The 11,034-nt window shown below is 35.5% G+C and overlaps 1 long non-coding RNA gene across 1 annotated transcript; it reads left to right on the plus strand.

Moving 5' to 3' along the window:
- Positions 1-1,102: 1,102 nt before the first annotated feature.
- Positions 1,103-8,610, plus strand: LOC310897244. The gene is made up of 3 exons (XR_014582161.1): positions 1,103-1,954; positions 4,246-4,275; positions 7,452-8,610. It is a non-coding gene; the product is annotated as an uncharacterized lncRNA (long non-coding RNA).
- Positions 8,611-11,034: the final 2,424 nt, after the last annotated feature.

Below are 11,034 nucleotides of genomic sequence, written 5' to 3' on the forward strand. Positions count from 1 at the left end.
CATTCCATCAAATACCCTTGGGAATTCAACAAATGGGACTAGACAGAGGCAACCGGAGGCAAGCAATGATGGAAGCAAGTTTTTCTTTTCTGAGGAGGAAAAATTATTTCTTTTCTACTCAGAAGTGGAAATTTTAAGTGAAGTGCTGATTAAAAGTATATAATTCAAATTCAGACAACTTTTAAAAGACTCTAAATTTTGTTTTAGTATAGGTCCCAAATCCACAAACCTTTGAATCTGTTTGATGCTTCTAACTGTGACTGTAACTACGCAGCTTGACTGTTCAGTTCTGGCTCTGACTGCTAAAAGTTCCTGTTTCACACATACCACTCCAAGCCAACCTGAAGTTCATTCTTTTGTATTGTATATCACACGGCAGCTACTAAACTTATGCTCTCTTTCTTACTCATCTTCTCTCTCTCTCTCCAGTTTTGACACAGCTATCTCTCTGGCTATGTCTTCATGAAACATTTTGGATTTACTAAGAACATAATTTGGGTGGGAAAAAACAATAAAAGTCTAGTTCTAAAGAACTGATGTCCTGGATATACACATTCTCAATTATTGTAAGATTTAACTTTGTAGTATGGACATTTACAGAAGTGACTGGCAGTGTATAGAGCCTCAACATTTTTAAGTGGAACTGCTTTTTTTTTTTTTGCTTTTTTTTTTTTCTTACATCTAACTACTCATGAAATTTTTCAGGATCTTGTTTTTTCTTTCTACCCTCTTAAGACACCCACGTTGGACCATTCCATCTTTGCAGTTAACAGGGTTTCATTCATTTTAAACACTTATATTGTACTAGAAATCTACAGCTTTTGTAATAACTGAAACGTAAATTATGATCTTGATCCAAACGGCATACACCCAACATCCTGAGCCTGCCTTCTGACTTGGAGATGATGGTGACAGCATAACTGTTGGCCATCACTACGTTCACTGTCAAGGACGTTAAAGGCTAAGTAGCAATACAAGATTGGGTAAGATATCAAGATGTCACTGGATTCATGCTTTCATTCAACAGCAGAATGACACAGAGAGATCAACAATGTTCAGTGTTTGTTTTCTGATCTGCCTTTCAGAAAATATTAATAACATTTTTAGATGTCTTGTTCTAGTGTTTAGCTCGCTGTATAGTTAAACAGGATTGTTTAATATTTCATCCAAATCTTGCTCAATAAAGTTAAGCTGATTATTATTTCCATTTTTCTGGGGAATATGAAACCAACTGTCCCTGCCCATTGCAGGAGGGTATGAATTACATGATCTTTAACATCCCTTCCAACTCAAGTCATTCTATGATTCTGTGATCATCAGCCTGGTTATAGCAATATTTGAATCCTTTCCAATTTATTTATAGTTGAAAGTACGGGGAAAAATATTTGTGTTTGGATGAGAGATACAACATGAAGTATTTTGTTTTGATCTAGGTTCTGTAACATTATGTAACCTTTGAAGACATATTCACACCAAATTTTCAAATGTGAATGTGATTTTGGAAAAATGTTAAATGCAACTGTTTCAGCATTTCCTAAACAGAATATTTAATCTAGAAAGTGCTGAAACAAAATGCTTCAGCGTTTCACCCATTGTCAGATTTCTTACTTCTTCTGATGGGTCACTCCTTTTCAAAGAAGGAAATTAAACTGATTTGCCATGACATGCTCTTGACAGATTTATGCATGTTCTTTTCTCTCATCTCATTATCCTTTAAGCATTTATAAATTGATTATTTAATTACTTGTTTCAGTATCTTTCTAGCTGCTACCATTAGGCTGACTGTTTTGTAATTCTCAGGCCTTTATTTTTTTATTTTTTTTTATTTTTTTTTGTGTGTGTATCAGACCTAAACTTGCCTTTCTTCATTCCTCTTGACTGTTAACTGAATTGAAATTCCATCCTCATTCACAGACCTTACTGAAGGATTTCAGATTGTTTTAACTGAGTATTGGTAAGCTGATTTCTTATTTCTTACATACTGGATACTCAGTCCTGTGTGTTGAGAAAATGGCTAGTTTGGTGGTTAGGGAATGGTGAAAAAGAGATGTTTTTGGTGTAGATTTGCTTATTTGTTTGACAGGAACACTTGGACCAATGCTATTTGTTTGTTTGTTTGGTTGGTTTTGAAAATGAAGGCTAAGTATCTTGGAGGCCACCTGTAGATTATCCTTAACCTCAATACCAGCCTCTCTGTATGCATGGCCTCACTTGCACTTTCTTTCTTCTTTTTATTGACATTATTTTTAATTTTATTATTTATTTTGGTGTTCTATACAATGACTAATTCTTTTAGTTGTTGCATTTCCTCCATGTTAAGTCTTCTCTTTTTCCCAGATGTTCATTTCATTTTTCTGTTCCTAATGCTGGTGTTATTTTGAGTGGGTTGCCAGGATGGAGAGCCTTCTCTTAAAAGATTTTTCTCAATTTGGTGACAAATTGCAGAATTTTGTGTGTCTTTATGCCTTATTTAAAGGAATCTCTGTTGGATTTGTCCTTTGCATTTAAGTCCCTGTTGTGGTTTAACCCGGCCGGCAGCTAAACACCACACAGCCGTTTGCTCACCCTCCCCCCGCCCTCTCTGGGATGGGGGAGAGAAACGGGAAAGTGAAGCCTGTGAGCTGAGATAAAGTCAGTTTATTAAGACAGGAAAATAATAATAACAATAATAATAATAATAATAATGATAATAGTATTACTAATAATAACGTGTACAAAACAAGTGATGCACAATGCAATTGCTCACCACCCGCTGACCGATGCCCAGCCTATCCCCGAGCAGCCGGCTCCCCACCCCGGCCAGCCACCCCTATATATTGTTTAGCATGACGTCAGATGGTATGGAATACCCCTTTGGCCAGTTTGGGTCTGCTGTCCTGGATCTGTCCTCTCCCAGCTCCTGCTGCACCCCTAGCCTGCTCGCTGGCAGGACAGAGCAAGAAGCTGAAGAGTCCTTGGCTTGGTGTAAGCACTGCTCTGCAACAATTAAAACATCAGCATGTTATCAGAGCTCTTCTCATCCTAATCCAAAACATAGCACCCTACCAGCTACTAGGAGGAAAATTAACTCTGTCCTAACTGAAACCAGGACAGTCCCTAAATTGTCCCGTCTCTTAACTATTCCCTTAACTTTTCAAAAAGTATACCCTTTGAAGAGATAATAAAAACATTCTTTATCATAAAGCTATTTTTGTTTATCCATTCATTTAATTTAAATGCACTAATCTTTTTATCTGAAGATATTACTTATGAGTTTCTCTCCTATAAAAGCCTTGCCACTTGATTAATTCTAGAGCAATATATTCCTGTGATCACTCCTTGACTACTAAGATAAGAAGTAGGTTTTCTTTGTTGTTTTTTTGTTTGTTTGTTTGTTTCCCTTGGCCCATATCTAGAGATTAAAGTTCCCTATAAGAATAAAAGCATATTCATTAAAAATACTTTTATCTATAATCAGAACTGTCTAAAGAACAGTCTAGCAGGACTGCTTCACTCGCCATAAGCTTCTCCTTGAAATCACTAGAGCTACTCTGAAGTTAAACATGCAGCAGGAGAACAGAGCCCTACAGAATATCCCTACAGAAAGGCCTTTGGATTTAGCAGAAGTACACCTTCCATATGGCTTACTACTCACCTACTGGTACATAAATGCAGGGAAAACCTTTTGAAGTAGAGCTTAATGAACGCTGTGACATTGCTATCAAAATCTGCATTCTGTTTCTGTCTAGACCCTCAATTTCTTTTCCTAAAGTAATGCAAGGCTCTTTAGATGTAGATTTTGGGTTTGGTGTAACTGGTATTTGCAATAAAGTAGAAGTGTGATAGGAACTGCAATTCCTTTTGAATGTTAACTTCTGCTCAGAGCTCATTTACAGTGTTGAAAAACATTATTGCTTTTCAAGAAGGTTCATCTGTAGACCAAAAATGTTATTATTACAAACAGTATTGCTTGTTACCAAGTAAAGTTAAGAAAACATACACAGTTCATAAAGGAGTCCATACTAGGTAAATCTGTAAGAGATGAGCAGTGTCTTGACTTGTTTCAGCTTCAGTGATTTTGTTCACTGTTTCAAGTGGGCTTTCATAAGCATGTATAATGGACTCATGAGTTTATTTAGTCCCAAAGTGTACAGAGAGATGAAAAAAGCCAGACTGCTTTGTAATATAAAATGTACATTACTGTTTCTAGCCAACATGCATTATAAGACCTTTTAAAATATTTTGCAATTGTTTTATGTCTTTCAGTTCCCAGACTATGCCATCAATTAACTCTAAGTAAGTAAAATTATGCCAGTGCTGAAGTAGTAGGGACTATATTTGCAGCCAAGTCTGTTCTTGGTCTTTGATGGTACGTGTGTACAAAACTATTCCTTCATGTACATATGGCTACAGATTTGACTGATTTTAACACCTGTGCAAACATGTGGTATTATGTGTGCGTAGATTATCTTTTGAATGCCTGAATGCCAGTTCTGCCACTTGTGTACTGGCAGTGTTAAGTAGCAGGTCAAGTGTTCATGCAAGTATTTGCACTGCTGGATGTGAGTAGGTATATTTTTATTGTAAGTTTGCAAGTGCTTTAAAGAATGGGCTGGTTGAAAATCAGGTCCATGGGGCTGAGTGACAATGATTGTATTCATATGGACATCCTAACTGACCATGGAACTGATTCAACACACTCTGATTCATTGTATATCTACACCTAAAATTATCTCACCTGTGTAAAATTTGAGTTCCAGGAACTCACAATCTAGGAGGGGTAGGAGTGGGTGGAAGCAGGTTCCTGTGTCTACCCCCAAATACCTTCTGCATGCAAGATTCATGCTGGAAACCATATGAAGGAAAAACAAACAAACAAACATGTTTTTTTCTTCAGTGCTTTACTTGCCTCATAGTCCTTCATAAATTGCCAGGTTTGCTTCCAGAAAGTTTCCAGGGTTTATCTCATCTCCCTTTAACTCACATTTCAGTGTTTTGTGATTTTCTCTCCTTATTTAATTGCTTAGAACCATTTTTAGCAATATAACTAAAAAAAAAAAAAAAAAGAGAGAGAGAGAGAGAGAGAGAGAAAAGCTTAGAAAACGTTTTCAAAATAACTTAAAAAAAAGCACCAGTAAATTAATTAGAGGTGGCTACTGGACTGAGTTTTATTTCAAAACTGTACTTAATAATATGGATTAAGCTTGCAGTAACTTGTGATTTCAGCAGAGTGAAATATGTTTGAAATAAGTGTTGATTGGATGTGTAGGTTGGGACACACTGCACTGTATTTTCCAATTCAGTGTGCAGCACTTGGTGAAGGTTAACAGAAGAAACTCTATTACAAAGACTAAGTGAACAATAAATTGAAATATCATGATTCCCTTACCAATGAGGAAATTAAGGAAAAATAGACTTACAGAAACTTACCCTGCTTGATAGTAGCAAACTTAGGAGTTGTATGTCACATCCTTGTAGACACAGGCAGTGTCAGTACTAATGAAAGTTTCTGTGTTTGTAAAGCAATCTAGAATCAAAGTTACTGAATGGAAAACACAATAGTAAGCAGTAGTATGTAAGCAGTACAAACAGTAGTAGAAGTAGGGCACAATTACATCACTTATCTCAAACCTAATCATGCTTCTGAAAATGCCAAAATCCCCAATACATTTGGAGCCTGCTTGGAAGTCATCTGCTACTATGATATTGTGAATCTGCACTGCTACGTTATCTCGCTTGCACTGCTAGCTCTTTACTGACCTGTTCTGATTGGGATCACTGTGATCCCATCACTTCCTGTGGGAATAATACCCAATCCCTACTTGCCAATCCTTGCTCAACGTTGATAGGGTAGCTAAGGTCCCTTTTATTCCACCATATGTAGTCATTCAAATAACACCCTTTTCTAATAAAATTTACTTTTTTTACATTTTCTGTATCAATTCCCGTCTTCCCTGTTGAAGGACTACTATGCAAAGAAATATGTTCTCAAATATTAGGTAAGCCCAGCCTACAGCATTTCTTCAGCTGTGCAGGGGAAAGCAAATGTCTTTCATGGAGCGGTGAGTATGGGAGTAAACAGCTCTCTGAAGGGATGTGAGGGATTATTGTACAGAGTGATAGGAGACAGCTACATACAATGTGACTCCCAGCAACTTTGTTGGCTTAAAAGTTCTTTTATTAAAAATAATTTCGGAAAGAATATCATTTGATTAAAATTATTTTCTGTGTGATTTCTCACATGTAAATAATTCATCAGACTGCAGTTATTCACTGAAATACCAATATATCCCAAAACTTACAACTTCTCTGTGTTGCTAAAGGAAAATGCTTTAATGAAAACTCTTATCAGGATCATAATCACAGTTTTTGTGGCTTAAAATACAAGTAAATTAGGCTGGTATAATAATTTGCACCAGACACAGAACTAAAGGTCGGTAAACGATGAACTCAAAAGTGATCTACTTACCACAGTTAGTATTAAGCCAATTGGAGAGGAAATATGTTTACATACATTTCTAAAAAGAAGTGAAACACCTTTCTGACTGAGTGATAGTCAAGCACGTACAATTTGGTCAAAAGTTTTCTGAATGTGTATCTAAGTGAATTTTCAGCAAATTAATTTTACAATTTTAATGCTGAAGGCAATTTATTATGCATACCCAAAGAGTGTTGATTTTGTAAGACTTGCACCTTCCTGTTGAATTAACTCTAACTCTGGTATTTATTGAACACAAAAGGCTTTCTGCCAAGCATCATCCAACGTGGTGACATCAGAAGATGTGACAAACCCCATAACAATATCATCTCCAACCCTCCTCCATATTTTTATGAGAAATTGTAATAGGCAATGGCAAAATGCTTTTTGTCTGAGCTAATTTTAACACATTAACTTTAAATAACTAAGCAGGAATTTTTGTTTGGTGTCAAACTCACCATCTCTTTACTATTCCTTTGCTTCCTAATTTGTAAAGAATGTAGCAGACGTGTCTCTACAAGACTATTTCTTCTTAGAACAAGTTAAGAACTGGCTTCCAAAAGTTACAATCTGCTTTGATTTCTTGTCTAGACATATTCATAATCTGGAAAATAGAGAAGGAATGTTTATTGTTTTTTTTGTAGTATGTCAATATTTTGATTAATGATGTATTAAATTAGAAAACAAAAATCCCACCAACTTCAGGCAAGCAAAGTTGTATTCCACAATAAAATCTGTTCTTAAGTTAAGGATTTTATCTCTCCTTGCAACAATATGGTATTCACATAAGATTCACATGCTGCTGTATGAGTCTGATCCTGTCAGAGATCTGTCCTAGTGAAGCTAATAAAAAGGGAGTGGCTGATATTTTTGTAAAAGTATACACAAAAAGGCTGCTGCCTCAAAGTTGTTAAGTCTCCCTTGCATGGAAGAAAAATTTTACTGAAGAAAATTCAATATCCATACTTCTGATTTTTTCTTTTTCCATTTGCAGTGCCTCTCGTGTGATTTCCATTGTCTTTCCTTGCATATATAAGGAGTTCAGGCTGTTTTCCTGGACATGGTGTTTTTCTTCAACTGATACATGAAAAACCAAACAAGAAAAATGCAGTGAGACATGATGAGAAAATCTCCAAAGACTTAGAACATGGGTTCCAAAAGTATGGTCCAGATGTAAATTGTCACAGACATATAGACCTTAATGGAATTAGGCTGATACATGCCAGCTGAAGGTCTAACCCAGAACGTTCATAGGAATACTCAAATGTGTGAAACTAGACTTCCAATCTAGCATAAATTAACTTTCTTGGACAAACCAGGTCATATTCATTTGGAAAGGAGCCCCCATTAGCTGGCATTCATTGTGAAAGCATTTTTAAATACCTTTTATAGGTCCTGATTCAAACCCAATGAAGTCAGCGGAACAGCTCCCGTTAATGGGTTTGGAATCAGGCGCATCAAGAAAACTGTTTCACCATATGTTTCAGTGACATTTAAGCTCACTCATCCTGTTTGAAGAATTCTTTATTCAGCTACTCACAGCTTGAGATTCTCAGCTCTTTGGACATTTTTGGTTAATTCTGCTCTTGTTTGGGGGAAGCTGGAATGGGAAGAATTTAGTGAACTTTTGAGGCTAAGAAAAATAGTAAGCATTCTGGCATTGGGTTTAATTATGAAGGAATGATATTTTTAAAGCTAATATAACTGATTGCTAAAACTGATAAAAAGATAGACTATTATGGATATACCACAGATACAGAGAAAAAAAAAATTTTTTAAATTCTAAATTTATTTCCTTTTAAAATGATAAACAAAATAGAACCAAGACATGGCAGTTTGTAAGATCATGTATTCTTTCTGGTCTTTGTGGTAGCTGTATTTCTGACAAATTATGAGATAATTGTCCTTCAATATTATAATAATACACCATTAGAAATATGGTTGCCATTATTATTAATACTCTTATTGTAACAGTGACGGCCATTTGAGGGACTATTCTGAGAAGATCAGTATAGTACTGTGTAGAAACAGACATCTTCACATACGGACTTTCTAAGCAGAAAACATCTTTAACAGCTTAAAATCTCATGTGAACTGATGAACCTCTAAACAGAAATACTGGTTATTACTAGAAAGAGCAAATAGAAGAAGAAAATAATAAAAACATGTATGTACAAAATTCATGTCTGGAATTGTTTTTCTGTATTCAAAGCATTAGCTAGTCTAAAAGTAAAAATAAAGACAAGCTGAAAAAATCCTAATGGTGTGGCTTCCTTTGAACTGCAAATTGATATAAACATTTTATGGGGAAAAGATATATGAGGTAAGCCATCTACCAGTATGAAACAGTGAATGTATGCTTCAAGTGATATATGAATCCCCTTACATAGGTGATAACTTCCATATCCAGTAGAGGTGGTTTTAAAATGCAGTTGATTCATGTTAGTTTTTGCTGTCAGATCGTTGTAATTTCAAAGGCATGCCAATGGAGTTATGCACAAAGAATATCTCATTCTGAACGGGGAACAGGACCTGTTATAATAAAAATATTTACAGCCATAGACATAAACACTTCCTTAAAAAAAAAAAAAAATCAGACACTTTGCCACCCCACACCGCTGTAATAGCCAGTCAAATAGTAACAAAACAAAACAAAAAAATGTGGTTAAGGAAATGTTTGCACCTATGGCTAGCCTCCTAGGGCTTAAGAGTTTCATCTTCCTTTGTTCATTAAAAAAAAAAAGAAAAAAAAAAGTTTGAAGACAATATTTGAAACAAAATTGTTTGTATTGTTTTGTCACTGTGTATACTGCAGCAATTGTAGAATATAGCATACAGTTCTGGATAATGGTACTTTCTTCAGTTTATTTTGTCTGTCAAGGAACCTTTATGATTCTTCATAAAAATATTTAAACACCTTACCAAATTTCCATGGATGGAAGTACTTACACCAAAACATATATTTTTTAAATTTTGTTACTGTAAAAATGCTAATCAGCAAATGACGGGATTTCTAAAGCATCTGTGCACCTAATGGGCATTTACAATCTCTTAGACACCTTATTCCTCCTAGCTAGTGTGCTAGCTGCATTAGAACTCTAACTTCCAGGGGCAGCTGTGTCCCTTGGGGAACTCACCATTTTTGGCCACACCAGGTTTGTGAAAACCCTATAAAATATTTCAGGAAAACCAAACAAACTAGGCCTTTGCTAACCCAACTCACTTGGTTAAAATGGATTAGGAAGCCAACTGCATGTGAAAATGAGCGGTTAATAACTTCCAGCAGAGAGCACTAGGGATGGTACCTGGCTTAGCAGATATGCCAAAACCAAAAGAGGCTGTTCAAGTGTAGCCTAACAAATGAACCCAAAGCTGTCTTTCCAACACAGATGAAACTAAATTAGCAGTTATGTATAGTGGGAAAGCACATAATTAAAGAGAGAAGTTGGTAGATATTAGCCGATTGTCCTACTCTGTTTTATGTTGCAGTTAGAAGTCAACTTGATATGATACAGCCCAGCATAAGCACATATGGAATGAAATGTGACATGCAATCAACAAAGTATTTTAAATAAGACTTTTTATATCCCTTAAGAAATACAAGAAACAGTCACATGCTGCTAGTTAGCTTGTAAAAGTAGACACAATGGCTTGTTTTGTAGGAAATTTCCGTTCATGCCCGTAAATTATATAACAACGTAAGCTGTTCTGATTCTAGTTTGTGGGAAAATGTTTAATTACTAATTTATTGCATTTGTTGTACTAAAACATATTCTTATAACTTGAATCCTTACATCGCATGTCTGCAGAGTGAAGAGATATTTCTTAAAGGCATTTTTCAGAATGACTTGGTATCAATCCAGTGTTCTGATGTCACTGGAACAGAAACAGGACTCTCTGTCTGGATTTATTAGTAGGGGGAAGGGCTCTTTTTAGTTTTCTCTGTTTTATTGCATCTTCCTTGACATTAAACTCCAGTACTCAGTACAGTCTATGCCAGATGTAAAGACTGTCTTTAAAATGGCATTGCAATTACTGACACGTAATGTCACATAAATCTTTGTAAACTATTAGATAAAATACACTGATAAAAATAGGCCCATTAAATACTTGTTCCTCAATTTGGTTTCTCCATTTAAACAACCACATTAAAATTATGAAAGGCAATATAGTTATTATATATAGCATATGTTTGCATAGTAAAATAAAATATAAACTTAACTCTCTTTATTACTGGTTGTCAAATAAATTTTCTGATAAAGACAGACTTTTAGCAGCTCCTGTAGGATTTTTTTCAAGATTACAAGCTTTCTCTCCAGTATGGTTGCTAGATAAAGGACAGATGGCACAGACCTCTTCTCAAAACAATTTCTCCTTTCCCTAAGCATCTTATTTTTATCTGTAAGCTGTAAAACTCCAACACAAACTTGTAAACTACATCCCTGGGTTTGACACTTGACAATATGCATCTTGTACCTCATTCTGTTGGTTAATGTTAACTTAAATTATTTCAGTCTCCATCATAGTGCTGCTAGAGATTTTTGCACCTCTTGGAAAACATAGCCTTATTTCCTGTC

This window comes from Anser anser, assembly GCF_964211835.1.
Source record: "Anser anser genome assembly, chromosome: 3".
Classification (NCBI taxonomy): Eukaryota; Metazoa; Chordata; class Aves; order Anseriformes; family Anatidae; genus Anser; species Anser anser.